Genomic DNA, 14,081 nt, shown 5'->3' on the forward strand with positions numbered 1-14,081 from the left:
ACCCATATCTGTGACCCTGCAATAAACAGAGGGCACGCCCCTATAACCAGATTTAATATTATATCTCATGTTTGTGGACCGCCGGTAGGTTCCGGGATGTATGCGCCACTATGCTATTATGGAACGCTGTATGCGCTCCACAGGATTTCCGGGGGAGCCGCAAACTATGCTGTATGCGCTCCACAGTTTCCCTACTATATTTCCGGGGGAGCTGCAAACTTCGTTTCCGGTACGCCGGCACGTCACTTCCGGTACGCTGGAACGCACCCTGCGTGCCAAGTAGATGGGGTGCACCATTAGCGACACGTATGCACGTCACTTCCGGTGCACTGGAGCGCAGAATACGTTTGAGGGTCAGTCAAGATTATAGGGACTGAAAGGGATAATCAACCCCTTGGACTCCATGATTTGGGCCTTTATGGATGAGGACCTGTTGGAGGAATTTGGAGACCAGCGAATTTGGTGAGATCTTTCCTTATATCCATTGGCCCTACTGTATACAATATCTGGACTTTATTGTCTGGTTTTGTTGTAACATGTTATATATTTATATAGGTATTCACTGATGCCTTGTTGCCACTTTTTTGACTATTGTCAGAGTATGATCCTATACAGGGACATGGGCACATTTTCTACTTTTTAACATATTTGTTATGTGTATTGTCAATTATGTATTGAGGATTGCCAAATCTTTTATTCTTGATAGTAAAAGTTAAGTTTTAAATCCCTATAGTTGGTATATACAGTTACTGTAGGTCCATATATATTTGGACAGAGACAACATTTTTCTAATTTTGGTTCTAGACATTACCACAATGAATTTAAAAAAAAAATTCAGATGCAGTTGAAGTTCAGACTTTCAGCTTTCATTTGAGGGTATCCTCATTAAAATTGGATGAAGGGTTTAGGAGTTTCAGCTCCTTAACATGTGCCACCCTGTTTTTAAAGAGACCAAAAGTAATTGGACAATTGACTCCAAGGCTATTTCATGGACAGGTGTGAGCAATCCCTTCATTATGTCATTCTCAATTAAGCAGATAAAAGGCTTGGAGTTGATTTGAGCTGTGGTGCTTGCATTTGGAAGGTTTTGATGTGAAGTAAACATGTGGTCAAAAGAGCTCTCCATGCAGGTGAAACAAGCCATCCTTAAGCTACAAAAACAGAAAAAACCCATCCGAGAAATTGCTACAATATTAGGAGTGGCAAAATCTACAGTTTGGTACATCCTGAGAAAGAAAGAAAGCACTGGTGAACTCATCAATGCAAAAAGACCTGGGCGCCCACGGAAGACAACAGTGGTGGATGATCGCAGAATAGTCTCCATGGTGAAGAGAACCCCCTTCACAACAGCCAACCAAGTGAACAACACTCTCCAGGAGGTAGGCGTATCAATATTAAAATCTAGCATAAAGAGAAGACTGCATGAAAGTAAATACAGAGGGTTCACTGCACGGTGCAAGCCACTCATAAGAATCAAGAATAAGAAGGCTAGACTGGACTTTGCTAAAAAAAACATCTAAAAAAGCCAGCACAGTTCTGGAAGAACATTCTTTGGACAGATGAAACCAAGATCAACCTCTACCAGAATGAGTGAAAGAGAAAAGTATGGCGAAGGCGTGGTACAGCTCATGATCCAAAGCATACCACATCATCTGTAAAACACGGCGGAGGCAGTGTGATGGCTTGGGCATGCATGGCTGCCAGTGGCACTGGGTCACTAGTGTTTATTGATGATGTGACACAGGACAGAAGCAGACGAATGAATTGTGATGTATTCAGAGCCATACTGTGTGCTCAGATCCACCCAAATGCAGCCAAACTGGTTGGTCGTCGTTTCATACTACAGATGGACAATGACCCAAAACATAAAGCCAAAGCAACCCAGGAGTTTATTAAAGCAAAGAAGTGGAATATTCTTGAATGGCCAAGTCAGTCACCTGATCTCAACCCAATTAAGCATGCATTTCACTTGTTAAAGACTAAACTTCAGACAGAAAGGCCCACAAACAAACAGCAACTGAAAACCACCGCAGTAAAGGCCAGGCAGAGCATCAAAAAGGAGGAAACACAGCGTCTGGTGATGTCCATGAGTTCAAGACTTCAGGCAGTCATTGCCAACAAAAGGTTTTCAACCAAGTACTAGAAATGAACATTTTATTTACAATTATTTAATCTGTCCAATTACTTTTGGTCCCTTTAAAAACAGGGTGGCACATGTTAAGGAGCTGAAACTCCTAAACCCTTCATCCAATTTTAATGTGGATACCCTCAAATGAAAGCTGAAAGTCTGAACTTCAACTGCATCTGAATTGTTTTGTTTAAAATTCATTGTGGTAATATCTAGAACCAAAATTAGAAAAATATTGTCTCTGTCCAAATATATATGGACCTAACTCTATGATTTTCGAATTGTGGACTTGGCAGGAGGGGCAACCCACACATATTGTCGCCCCTTGAATTTTGCTGTTAATGTTTAATATAATTTATACCAAAAACAGTGATCAATCTGGTTAGTCATATTGGACTGCTATTATTTTGAATACTACTGTACATACAGCGCTGGACTGGGGTGTCTGGGGCCCACCAGGGACATTGACTCCAGGGGCCCACGCGGGCCCACCCACCTTTCAGCTATTTGCAAATACCTGTTAGCCGTTATACCCATTATATTGTCGGCTCCTGCACATCACTGTGCGCTCACAAGAACTGCGATGTACAATTACTGTAGTTTGCATTAAAGGGTTATTATTGGTGAAAACAAGTTATCAGCGATACACAGGTTGGGAAGGTGATCACTTATTTATTGGTGGAATCCGCACTGTCAGAAGATTGTGGCACTTTGAGTATTTGGTGACATTTTTACCTCTGTATTTATAAGACAAAACCAGGAGTGGAGCAATCAGAGGTAATGTTTTATGCATTTCTCACCCACTCCTGGTTTTGTCGTATAAATATGTGGCACCCCAGGGGTCTGGTTACCACAGTAATAGAAATATTACGTCTGAGAGCAAGTGGGAGGTTTCCTGGTCAGGAGCCCTTAAACATGCAACACCTCCGGCCCAGTCCTGGGAGGGGAGGAATCTGCCCTTATAAACTGGGTCTGGGGCGGGGTTAGGGAGAACAAGCAGACACAGGGAAAGTAACAGCAAGGAGCTCTGTAGGAGCAGGAGCTGAAGACCAGGGGCTGGAGCTGAGCAGAGCTCGCCCTGGCAGAAGAATCTAAGTACCGGACACCGGAGTCCGAGGCTGTAAGGATCTCTAAGTCCAACAGCAGAACCCAGCTGACAGGGGATTCCAGGTCCTCTGGCCATAGAAGCCCGGAGGCTCAGTCACAAGCAAGGGACCAGCACCGCCATCGAGGAGCGGAGGCTAACAGAAGGCCCCAAGTCACCAGCCATACGGGTGAGCACTAAACGGTACACTCAGGGACGTGGGCTACTATCACCCGCTTATAGCAAGGTAGCCAGGAAGAGTGCAGACAGACGGGGAGGCCTACAACTCCACCTGGCCACGGGAGCTCCTGCTTGCTCACAGACTGACCAGGCCTCTTATGCTAGCCAGTACTCCCGGGAGGGTCTGCCTTATTATCATCAGTAAAGACCCTGAACTGCACTGCAAAGACTCTGAGTCGTTCCTGTTACGCTCGTGCACCATCACTCCCATCATCCACACTCATTGCCCTGAGGCTATACTCCTCCCGTGGGGAGTCATCCCATTCTCTGCTGTGCATACAACACCAGCCTCAGCGGTCTGCCTCGCAGCGGCGGTACACCCTGACCGCAATCCACGGGTGGCGTAGTCGGACAATTAACCTAAAACCTTACAAATAGACTGCCACTGGTTTGACCACCCTGAGCCACGGGACCGGGTCACCGCCACGGTGACTACAACCCCCAGCGTCCCACGAAAGGCCCAGTTCCGGGTTCCCCACGCGGCCCAGGGGGCGCGTCAACTTCAGAGGTGAAAATCTCACCAAATGCCAACTTGCTTTCTCTGGTGAACCTCTGTAACTGCATCTCTGCTGCTGTGTAATAGTCACAGGGCAGGGAGGAGTTAAACATCCAAGTATTTAATATCTATTGGAAATAAAGAGGTTTCCCCTTATTGATATCAGGTAAAACAAATGACCAACCACAATCCACTCTACCAAGATCAATATTACCAGATAGAAGGCAGAAATACCATCACACCGTGACCAGATCACATATTACCACCACATAGTGCCCAAATAATGCCACATACAAGGCACAAATACCGCTACACCATGACCAAAGCACATAATACCACCATATAGTGATCAAATGCTACCAGATACAAGGTATAAATACTGACACACCATGAGACCATATATTACCACCACATAGTGACTGAATAATGCCACATACAAGGGACAAATATCGTCATGTCATGACTAGTGCTGAGCATTCCGATACTGAAATATCGGGTATCGGCCGATATTCGCGGTATCGGAATTCCGATACTTAATTCCGATACTTTTGCAATATCGTATACCGGAATCGGAAGTTCCCATAATGCAATGAGCCATTTTCATTTTATTCAGCCAATGAGGATCCTAAGAAGTGTGGGCACATCCTGTTAGGCATGTAGGCATCTTAACTAATGGCATGGCTGTGATTGGCTGCTGAAATGATGTCATGATGCACTATAAAAGCCGCCGCCGCCATTTTGAGCTCACTCTGCTGTGAATTCAGTTAGGGATAGGACGCTGTTGTTCTGAGGGACAGTTTTAGCTACCTATTTGCTCTATACTGCTTTACCCAAGCTACTTTCTAAATCACTGTGCCTTGCAGCGCTAGTGCACAGTTCCCTGTGCTGTTCACCGCTGTCTGCAAGGTCTGGTGTGTGAGTGCAGCTCACCCTGTAGTGTGTGCTTCAGCCACATCTGGTTGTAGTGCACTCAGTGTGTGTCACTGCCTCATACATTGTCCTTTTTTGCCAATTCATAATTTTTCCTGATATCTCCTATTAGTGTGGTGGTTCCATCTGTATTCAGCTAAATTGGTTCCAAACACACTATATAGGAGTAGATAGAGAAATTTTTTTCCGTCTTGCAGCACTAGTGCACAGTGCTCTGCATCTGTACTGTTCACCGCTGTCTGCAAGGTCTGGTGTGTGAGTGCAGCTCACCCTGTAGTGTGTGCTTCAACCACGTCTGGTTGTAGTGCACTCAGTGTGTGTCACTGCCTCATACATTGTCCTTTTTTGCCAATTCATAATTTTTCCTGATATCTCCTATTAGTGTGGTGGTTCCATCCGTATTCAGCTAAATTGGTTCCAAACACACTATATAGGAGTCGATAGAGAAATTTTTTTGGTCTTGCAGCGCTAGTGCACAGTGCTCTGCATCTGTACTGTTCACCGCTGTCTGCAAGGTCTGGTGTGTGAGTGCAGCTCACCCTGTAGTGTGTGCTTCAACCCCGTCTGGTTGTAGTGCACTCAGTGTGTGTCACTGCCTCATACATTGTCCTTTATTGCCAATTCATAATTTTTCCTGATATCTCCTATTAGTGTGGTGGTTCCATCCGTATTCAGCTAAATTGATTCCAAACACACTATATAGGAGTAGATAGAGGAGCCTTTCTGCAGCATTGGGCCCTGCAGCCCCAGCCAGATTAGTATTAGCCTATTTTTTGCAGCCTCATCTATTGCATTGTAGGTTACCTTCCTACATTGTAATAGCTACAAAAAGTTTGTGATACTATCGTTATTACATCTTTAGGCACATCCAGTGTCTTTTTGTGACAAAAAAAAACCTAAATAAAGTTCACCAAACACTCCACTTTACAGTTGTGTAGGCCACATTAGCTCATATTAAAATCTAGTCCACACTTTATAAAATTAGTGTTTCTTATACCTGTTAGCAGCTGTTCAGGAATAAGCACACTAAGCCCTTAGTACTTTTCTGCCTATCTTTATCAGTCTACCAAGATGAAGAAGGCAGGGAGTAAGGCATGTGGTCGTGGGCGTGGGCGTGGAGTTTCTGCAGGGAGAGGACGTGAGGATTCTGTGCCTGCAGGGAGAGGACGTGGGGATTCTGTGCCTGCTGCGGGCACCAGTGACTCAGCATCCCAGAGTTTTACCAGGGAACAGTCCTTTATGCGCAGCTTTGTAGGAGCTAGCCGTACCCCACTGCTGCGCGAGGACCAAATTGAAGCCGTTGTCGGATGGATGGCAGCTAACGCATCGACTTCAATTAGTTCCAGATCCTCTCAGGTCCTGAGCACTGAAGAGCACCCATCTGTCTCTTCACCACCTGCCAAATTGCCCAGGCAGTCAGAGAGCCCTGGACAGGAGCCATCTCTACTTCTGTTCTCTGAATCTCTTGGCTTGGAAAGAGGGGGCCAGCCAAGCAGAATTCTAGAATTTGAAGAAGAGGTAGTATGCAGTGATGCGCAACCGTTTTGTCTCTCTGAATCTGAAGAGGCGGGTGGGCCAGTGCCTATGGTCAGCAGCACACCTCAGTACGCATCTGATGATGAGACTCAGGTGCCACTTTCTGGTGCGTACTGTGCTGTCGAGACTACCCAGGAGAAGCAGTTGTTTGAAGGGGGTGGTGTAGATGATGAGGTCCTTGACCCATCATGGCGTGAGGGACAGGAAGGTGGTGGGAGCAGCTCTGAGGAAGAGATTCCCCGAACGGCCCAAAAAGGAGGGAGAGGGAGGGGGCAGACTTGGTTGCCTGTAGCCTCCACTTCGGCACCCATTAGGAGCATGGCTCTTCCAAAATCCAAAGCGGGCGCTCCCAAGACTTGCAGTGCCTGGTCCTTTTTTGACACAGTTGCAGATGACATTTGCTTTGTCAAATGCAAGCTGTGTAATCAGAAGGTGAAAAGAGGGAAAAGTGTCAGCAACCTCAATACCACAAATATGTGGAAACATGTGCGGACCAAGCACATGGTGGAGTTACAAAAACACACTGAAGACCTAGGCCAACCTACAGCGCCACCTACCACCTCTTCAGCTCGTGTTGTAGCCTCTTCCTCCAGCTCACACACAGCTGGTTCGGCTTCCTCACAGGATCGCCATGGAAGAATCTCTGGCACTGTTGTACAGAGACACAGTGTAATTCCACCCACAGCACCACTTTCCCAGTCATCCTCACACTCCCAGGCCAGTCTACAGCCATCGTTAGCACAGGCATGGGACAAAAGGCGCCCATACTCGGCAAACCACCCCCGAGCACAGGCTCTGAATGCTGGCATTGCTAAACTACTGGCCCTTGAAATGCTATCATTCAGGCTGGTGGAGACTGACACATTCCGTAACTTTATGGCATTGGCAGTCCCACAATACAACGTGCCCAGCTGCTTTTATTTCAGCAGGCAAGCCGTCCCTGCCCTGCAACATCATGTGGAGGGAAAAATTAAACATGCGCTACAAAACGCCGTCAGTAGCAAGGTCCACCTGACCACTGATGCGTGGACCAGTAAGCATGGACAGGGACGATACCTTTCCCTCACTGCCCATTGGGTAAATGTTGTGGAGCCGGGTACAGATCTTGAGAGTGGCGCTGTACGTGTTCTGCCAACTCCAAGGATTGCAGGAATCCAGTCTGTACACATTGACTCCTCCTCATACTCCAGTTCCTCTGAATCAGCGCTGCAGGAGCCGTCACGGTCTACCTCCACATCGACCCGTGAACGGTTACCTGACCGATATGAGCACAGCCGTGGCCAAACGTCAACAGGCCGTATTAAAATTAATTTCTTTGGGGAATCGAAGCCACACAGCGCAGGAGCTCTGGAATGCCATCAAGCAGCAGAGCGACGTGTGGTTTGTGCCAGCGAATCTCCAGCCAGGCATGGTAGTGTGTGACAATGGCCGAAATCTGGTGGCAGCTCTGGGCCTAGGCAACCTCACTCACATCCCATGTCTGGCACATGTGCTCAACTTGGTCGTGCAGAGTTTTTTGAGGGACTATCCGGATCTTGATGCACTGCTTCACAAGGTCCGCATAGAGTGCGCTCACTTGCGGCGTTCCAGCAATGCAAGATCACGCATTGCAGCTCTGCAGCGCCGATTACGTCTTCCGGAACATCGCATCATATGTGACCTACCCACCAGGTGGAATTCAACGTTACATATGTTGGAGAGGTTGTGTGAGCAGCAGGCAGCAGTAATGGAGTACCAGCTGCAGCAGGCGCAAACAAGTCGCAGTGCGCGCCGTTCACACTTCACCACCACTGAGTGGGCCTCTATGAAGGACATTTGCCACGTTTTGCGTGCCTTCGATTATTCCACGCGGATGGCGAGTGCAGATGATGCACTAGTCAGCATGACTATCCCCCTTATCTGCCTGCTTGAAAAAACACTGCAAGCACTAAGGGACGAGGTTTTGGAAGAGGTGGAGGATGAGGAGTCACAAATGCCATCTGCTTCTCTACAGTCTGCGCAACGTGGTTCCTCACAAAGGCCTAGGCAGGGGACACTTTGTGAGGAGGATGAGGAGGAGTCAATGGATGAGGAAGACATCTGTCCAGAGGAGGGAGGTACACAATGCTGTAGTAGTCAGTATCTAGAGCGAGGGTGGGGTGATGCAGAGCAGGCAGAGATCACGCCTCAAGCAGGGGACAGCGTTTCTTGGCCAGTTGGCAGTCTGCAGCACATGGTTGATTTCATGCTGCAGTGCCTGAGAAACGACCGCCGCATCGCCCACATTCTCAACACGGCTGATTATTGGGTGTCCACCCTCCTAGATCCTCGCTACCGGGACAACTTACAAAGCCTCATAACACCGTTGAACCGGGAGCGTAAAATGCGGGAGTACCAAGACGCACTGGTGCATTCCATCATGTTCTCCATTCCAACCGAGAGCAGTGCTGCTAGTGCTTTACAAAGCAGCTCAGTGCGTCGAGGCAGTGGAGGAAGCTCTGCACAAAGAGGGAGCAGAAGCAGCGCCTCAGCACAAGGCAAGACCACTATGGCCGAAATGTGGCAAAGTTTTGTGTCCCTGCCACCACAAATGTCTACACCATCACAGACGGCTCCAGTCAGCAGGAGGCAACGTTTCCGTCAGATGGTGACAGACTACATGTCTTTCCCTCTTAGTGTACTCCCAGACGGCTCTTCTCCCTTCAAGTTTTGGGTCTGTAAGCTGGATACATGGCCAGAGCTTAGTCAGTATGCATTGGAGGTGCTAGCTTGCCCTGCTGCTAGTGTATTATCGGAACGCGTCTTTAGTGCCGCAGGTGGTGTACTAACAGACCGTCGCATGCGACTATCCTCCGATAACGTTGACCGGCTTACTTTTCTCAAAATGAACAAGGCCTGGATCTCTCATGAATTTGCCAGTCCTCTTCCAGAATAAATAATTGGTTGGCAACAGTATCCAGGTCTCCTGTTCTGTTCATGTTTCTACCACCTGAACTGTAATCCCTGAGCTCCAACACCGCCAGTTGGCGCTCGGAAGTGCCGTCTGCACAGTCAACACTTGCTGCGGTGTTATTGGGGTTCAGTAACGTCAGCTGTTCCCCTGCTGTGTTCACGGCAATTTCTCCTGCTCTGTCCATATTCACTGTGCTACTTATTTAAAACTTGCTCCAATTACACCTCTGGCTCCTCTCTGTTTTCATTCTTATCCCTGGGCTCCAACACCGCCAGTTGGCGCTCGGAAGTGCCGTCTGCACAGTCAACACTTGCTGCGGTGTTATTGGGGTTCAGTAACGTCAGCTGTTCCCCTGCTGTGTTCACGGCAATTTCTCCTGCTCTGTCTATATTCACTGTGCTACTTATTTAAAACTTGCTCCAATTACACCTCTGGCTCCTCTCTGTTTTCATTCTTATCCCTGGGCTCCAACACCGCCAGTTGGCGCTCGGAAGTGCTGTCTGCACAGTCAACACTTGCTGCCGTGTTATTGGGGTTCGGTAACGTCAGCTGTTCCCCTGCTGTGCGGACGGCAATTTCTCCTGCTTTGTCCACATCCACTGTACTACACATTTTAAAACTTGCTCCAATTACACCTCTGGCTTCTCTGTTTTCATTCTTATCCCTGGGCTCCAGCACCGCCAGTTGGCGCTCGGAAGTGCTGTCTGCACAGTCAACACTTGCTGCCGTGTTATTGGGGTTCGGTAACGTCAGCTGTTCCCCTGCTGTGCGGACGGCAATTTCTCCTGCTTTGTCCACATCCACTGTACTACACATTTTAAAGTTGCTCCAATTACACCTCTGGCTCCTCTGTTTTCATTCTTATCCCTGGGCTCCAACACCGCCAGTTGGCGCTCAAAAGTGCCGTCTGCACAGTCAACACTTGCTGCGGTGTTATTGGGGTTCAGTAACGTCAGCTGTTCCCCTGCTGTGTTCACGGCAATTTCTCCTGCTCTGTCCATATTCACTGTGCTACTTATTTAAAACTTGCTCCAATTACACCTCTGACTCCTCTCTGTTTTCATTCTTATCCCTGTGCTCCAACACCGCCAGTTGGCGCTCGGAAGTGCCGTCTGCACAGTCAACACTTGCTGCGGTGTTATTGGGGTTCAGTAACGTCAGCTGATCCCCAGCTGTGTGTCCGGCAAATTCTCCTGCTTTGTCCACATCCACTGTACTACGGATTTAAAACCTCCTCCAAATACACCTCTGGCTCCTCCGTTTTTAGTATTTACCCTGGGCTCCAATACCGCTAGTTGCTGCTCAGAAGTGCCGTCTGCACAGTCAACGCTTGCTCCAGTGTTATTGGGGTTCAGTAACGTCAGCTGATCCCCAGCTGTGTGTCCGGCAAATTCTCCTGCTTTGTCCACATCCACTGTACTACGGATTTAAAACCTCCTCCAAATACACCTCTGGCTCCTCCATTTTTAGTATTTACCCTGGGCTCCAATACCGCTAGTTGCTGCTCAGAAGTGCCGTCTGCACAGTCAACGCTTGCTCCAGTGTTATTGGGGTTCAGTAACGTCAGCTGATCCCCAGCTGTGTGTCCGGCAAATTCTCCTGCTTTGTCCACATCCACTGTACTACGGATTTAAAACCTCCTCCAAATACACCTCTGGCTCCTCCGTTTTTAGTATTTACCCTGGGCTCCAATACCGCTAGTTGCTGCTCAGAAGTGCCGTCTGCACAGTCAACGCTTGCTCCAGTGTTATTGGGGTTCAGTAACGTCAGCTGATCCCCAGCTGTGTGTCCGGCAAATTCTCCTGCTTTGTCCACATCCACTGTACTACGGATTTAAAACCTCCTCCAAATACACCTCTGGCTCCTCTGTTTTTAGTATTTACCCTGGGCTCCAGCACCGCCAGCTGGTTCTCGGCAGTTCCATTGGCTCTTGTACCTTCTGCTACCCATCCGGGTTCCAGTACCGTCAGCTGGTTCTCGGCAGTGACTTTGGCACGGGTACTCCCTCCTGCCCAGCCTGGTTCCAGCACGCCAGCTGTTTCCGGGTAGTGTCAACGTCACTTTGCCTCCAATGCGTTGTCCTGTCGTGTTGCGGTCGGGTTAGCCGACTCTATGGTGCCTGCAGTTTAGGTGACTCCTATGTGGGCTGCGGGATCTGGCAATGAAGGCTGGTTCCATAGTGCCAATAGGACAAGCACCCCCTGTAGGACTGTGGGTTTTGGTAACTGCGGCCGGCTCGCGGCCTTGAACTTTTTTTTACATGGGTACCTTCCGCTACCCATCCGGGTTCCAGTACCGTCAGCTGGTTCTCGGCAGTGCCTTTGGATTAGGTGCCTCCTTCTCGGTATCCAAGTTCCACCAACGTCTGCTGGTCCTTGGTAGTGCTTTCTGGCACAGGTACCTCCTGCTTAGTAACCGAGTTCCAGTAACATCAGCTGGTCCTCGGTAGTTACATTGGCTCTTGTACCTTCTGCTACCCATCCGGGTTCCAGTACCGTCAGCTGGTTCTCGGCAGTGTCTTTGGCACAGGTACTCCCTCCTGCCCAGCCTGGTTCCAGCACGCCAGCTGTTTCCGGGTAGTGTCAACGTCACTTTGCCTCCAATGCGTTGTCCTGTCGTGTTGCGGTCGGGTTAGCCGACTCTATGGTGCCTGCAGTTTAGGTGACTCCTATGTGGGCTGCGGGATCTGGCAATGAAGGCTGGTTCCATAGTGCCAATAGTACAAGCACCCCCTGTAGGACTGTGGGTTTTGGTAACTGCGGCCAGCTCGCGGCCTTGAACTTTTTTTTACATGGGTACCTTCCGCTACCCATCCGGGTTCCAGTACCGTCAGCTGGTTCTCGGCAGTGCCTTTGGATTAGGTGCCTCCTTCTCGGTATCCAAGTTCCACCAACGTCTGCTGGTCCTTGGTAGTGCTTTCTGGCACAGGTACCTCCTGCTTAGTAACCGAGTTCCAGTAACATCAGCTGGTCCTCGGTAGTTCCATTGGCTCTTGTACCTTCTGCTACCCATCCGGGTTCCAGTACCGTCAGCTGGTCCTCGGTAGTTCCTCAGCCTTCTTGTACTTTCTGCTACATTTCCAAGTTCAAGCTTTTTGAAATGGTTCTTGGTAATCACTCTGGATCTCCCTGACGAGGACCCTGAAGACGAGGACCCTGAAGACCAACCCGAAGAAGACGAGGACCCCGAAGACGAGGACCCTGAAGACGAGGACCCTGAAGACCACCCCGAAGAAGACGAGGACCCTGAAGACCACCCCGAAGAAGACGAGGACCCTGAAGACCACCCCGAAGAAGACGAGGACCCCGAAGACGAGGACCCAGAAGACCAACCCGAAGAAGACGAGGACCCTGAAGACGAGGACCCGGAAGACGACCACCCTGAAGAAGACCAAGAAGATGACCCTGAAGAAGTTGACCAAGAGGACAAAGAAGAGAAGACAAGTACCAAGATACAGAAGAACAAGAGACAGAAAACATAGAAGCAGAAATACAAGAAGCTGCAGAACAAAAAGCGGAAGAACATTAAGCATAAGATTAAAATTCAGAGCAAAAGATAATATCTAAATTATAAGCAGAATATGACTAAGCAGTGTATGGGGGTGAGTCCGTTCCTCCTCGTGGTGCCCCTGGAAAAGACCTGCTGCTGCAGGCCAAACTGAACGCAGACAAATCCTGTTGTGAATCTTTTGTGACGGGCAGAACGAAAGGTGTAATGTCCAACCTTTTATAGATAACAACTACAGGAATGCCTGTCACAAATAAGAATATGATGAAGAAGAAGAATATGAAGAAGATGAAGAAGTAGAATATGAAGAATGTAAAAAAAAGAATAATACGAAGAAGGTGAAGAAGAAGAAGGTGAAGAAGAAGTGGATGAAAAAGATGCTGAGGATGATGAAGGAGAAAGTGTGGGAGAAGTAAAAAAGAAGGTGAAGAGCATGGAAGTAGTGAAACATAAATATCTGACAAAATATAAAAATACTTAACATAGTTAATATTTCCGTAACTCAGAACATCTTAAAAAAATAGTAATTCCTGCTATTCCATTTGACTGGGCTAAACCTCTATGCCTTTATTGTCTCCCCCACCTCCCCCAATACATTCTACATTATTCTTAGTTGTTTTCCTTCATGTAGAATTAACCTACAAGGAAAGAAAGGGTTTATTTTAATTCCGATATTTATGCCCCATTGACTTGCATTGGTTTCCGGTATCGGAATCGGCGATATCCGATACTTTTTCGGTATCGGTCCGATCCAATCCGATCCGATATTTCCCGATATCGGAAGGTATCGCTCAACACTAGTCATGACCAAAGCACATAATGCTACCACATAGTGACAAATAATGCTAAAATAATAAAAATGTAAAAAACTCAGTATATTGGGTCAGTGTACAGGTTATACAGTGATCACCAGTGACATTATACACCGGAGCTCTGTATATAGTGTACAGGTTATACAGTCATCACCAGTGACATTATACACAGAAGCTCTGTATATAGTGTCAGTGTGTGTGTATAGGTAATACACATACTCACCAGTGATGTCTCTAGGTGAAGTTCTTTATCTGCTGACCGATATATCATATCTTCTATGCAGGACTTATCTATGCAGAAAATAACATAGTTAGCTATAACTGATCACTTCCAGAGCACAATCCACACTTTTCCCAAGATTTCTACACTGCATGAAATGACAAAAAAGCAACATAGTGCCGCACTACACAGTAAC

At 47.9% G+C, this 14,081-nt stretch overlaps 1 long non-coding RNA gene across 1 annotated transcript in view; it reads right to left on the bottom strand.

The window, feature by feature from the left end:
* LOC141203871 (uncharacterized) overlaps positions 1–14,081 on the bottom strand; it is an 82,666-nt gene that overhangs the window by 60,083 nt on the left and 8,502 nt on the right. Inside the window, exon 2 of the long non-coding RNA XR_012274893.1 lies at positions 13,889–13,956. This is a non-coding gene — a long non-coding RNA (uncharacterized lncRNA). The remainder of the gene's footprint in view (positions 1–13,888; positions 13,957–14,081) is intronic.

This window comes from Phyllobates terribilis, unplaced genomic scaffold (genome assembly GCF_046119375.1).
Source record: "Phyllobates terribilis strain yellow unplaced genomic scaffold, ASM4611937v1 Scaffold_125__1_contigs__length_5108534, whole genome shotgun sequence".
Classification (NCBI taxonomy): Eukaryota; Metazoa; Chordata; class Amphibia; order Anura; family Dendrobatidae; genus Phyllobates; species Phyllobates terribilis.